This window comes from Pinus tabuliformis, chromosome J (assembly GCF_031772625.1).
Source record: "Pinus tabuliformis cultivar Carrire ecotype Pingquan chromosome J, CPIR1, whole genome shotgun sequence".
NCBI lineage: Eukaryota > Viridiplantae > Streptophyta > Pinopsida > Pinales > Pinaceae > Pinus > Pinus tabuliformis.
The window spans coordinates 1,201,304,599-1,201,307,298 of NC_142295.1; positions in this window are offsets into that span (position 1 = coordinate 1,201,304,599).

Consider the following 2,700-nt stretch of genomic DNA (forward strand, 5'->3'; position numbering starts at 1 on the left):
TATATTCATTTATTGAATAGATGAGGGTATTGTTCCCTCATCCTCCCCTCTTCAATCCATGTGGCCTTTGATGGATTTGTACCTTTGAGACCCACTCAAAGATAATCAATATTTCCTCTTTTTTATGACCTCATTCTTCTTTCAAGTATGGTGTCTTGCTGAATCTCATCAATAAATTCTAGAGAAAAATCTTCAATTGATGGAATCTTTACACTTTCTCCTTGATCTTAAATCATAGGAGGCCCATACGATCTCAAATTTTCAACATTAACAACAGAATAAATTTGCATATATGAAGGAAAATCAAGCTTGAAAGCATTATTACCAATCTTTTCTAGAATTTTAAATGGACCATAACGGATTGGTTTCAGCTTTTTACCTTCACCTTGAAGCCTTTCCTTGCTAATGTAAAGCCAAACTTCATCACCTACTTGAAACTAATGATCCACACGATGCTTATCATGCCTTGCCTTATACTTGCCTTGACTCTTTTCTAGTTGTTCTTGAATTGTTTGGTGAATCAACTGAATTTTCTCAATGAATTTCTTTGCTCTGTCTATGTCGCTATGTCCATCTACAACTACATCTTTCTCAAAGATGAAATCCAAAGGTGATTTAGGAAAATAACCAAGACATGCCTCAAAAGGCGAAGTTAGAGTAGAAGAGTGTTTTGCTCGGTTGTAAGCATGTTGAATATAATGCAACTGTTCATCCCACAACTTAGGATGTTTGCTGCAATATCCTCTTAGCAAATGAATAACTGTCATGTTAACCACTTCAGTTTGACCATCTGTTTGCGGATGGAAGGCTATACTTTTCTTCAACTTGGTGTCCATCAAGTTCCATAAACTTGACCAAAATTTCCCAACAAATTGGGAATCATGATCATTTACAATAGAAGTAGGTAATCCAAAATTAAACCAAACATTTTGAAATAAAAGTTGAGTTGTTTGTTCAACTGTATTTTTTTTTACAAGGAATTAATATGCACATCTTGCTGAACCTATCCACAACTATGTACAAATAATCATGACCCTTTCTTGATAAAGGAAGACCTCCTAAAAAATCCATAGAAACACTCTCCCATGGACGTGAAGGCACTGAAAGTGGTGTGTACAATCCTAGTTTCCTACTACGAGGCTTACTGACTGCACACAATGAACAACCTCTAATAAAACATGACACACTTTCAAGCATACGAGGCCAGTAAAAATACCTTTAAAGATTTGCCACTGTTTTACTTACACTGAAATGTCTAGTAATAGGAGAAGTTTGCACTTCCCTTGTGACATTTCCTCTCTCTCCCTGTGGAACACCAAGTTTTCCCAAATGATACAAAATATTATCATGTACATGGTAAACTAATTCCTCAACTTGGTGGCCTTGACTCAAGTTTGAATATACCTCTTGAAAGTCAGTATCATGTGTGTATTGTTCAACATAACTTTAAGGCAAAACATGATTATTCTTGAGTAAAATGGCTAAATTATTAACCGGTGTACAAAGCATATCAACAACTATGTTATAAATACCTTTCTTGTACCTAATTACCAAGTAGAATTGTTTTAAGAATCCCATCCAATGAAAGTGCCTTGATTGCTGCAATTTTGTTTGAGAGTGCAGAGATTCAAAGGTTGATGATCGGTGTGAATAATGGTTTACTTTCCCATCAAGTAATGCTTCCATTTATTCACACTTTGCACCAATGGTTAAAGTTTTTTATCATATGTAGGTTAGTTAATAACAACACCATTAAGAATATCATAATGAAAAGAAATGGGCTTACCATGATGTAAAATAACTGCACCCATGGTGTAGTCACTTGCATCTATTTGTATTTCAAATGGTTGTTTCAAATTCGGAAATGTTAAAAATGGGGTTGAACTGATCTTTTGTTTTAAAGCATCGAATTTTTTTTGTTGTTTCATCCCCATTAGAAGACAACCTTCATGCTGGTCAAAGCATGTAGTGGAGCTACTATGGAAGAGAAATTGGCAATGAACTTCCTCTAAAACTGCGTTGCTCCTAGAAAACTCCTTACTTATATGACTGATTTGGGTATTGGCCATTCACAATGACCGAAACTTTAGAGGGGTCAATCTTCAGCTCATCCCCTCCAACTATGTGGCTCATATACACGAAGGAAGTTTTCTCGCATTCACATTCAGACATCTTCAAAAATAACTGTTCTTTTCTCAAGACATCCAACACTTTCCTCACATGCTTGACATGCTCTTCTCGTGATTTGTTGAATATCAAAATATCCTCTAAATATACAATTACAAACTCATCAAGAAAGGATCTTAAACCATCATTCATAACTCTCATGAATGTAGCTAAACGTTGTAAATATTGAAAGGCATAACTAGCCACTCAAACAATCCCTGTTTGGTTTTAAAAGCAGTCTTCCAAATATCCTCCTCAACTATTCTAACTTGATGATATCCACTTCTCAAGTCTAATTTAGTGAAATATTTTTCATTCTTCAAATGATCTAGCAAATCATCTATTCTAGGCAATGGGTATTGATTCTTTATGGTAATTTTATTCAAAGCTCGAAAATCTACACACATGCACAAGATTCCATCTTTCTTAGGTACCAAAACAATTGGTGAACCACATGGCGATGTAGAGGGATGAATTACACCTTTATCTAACAATTCCTGGACTTGTTTCTTAATTTCTAAACTTTCTAGAATT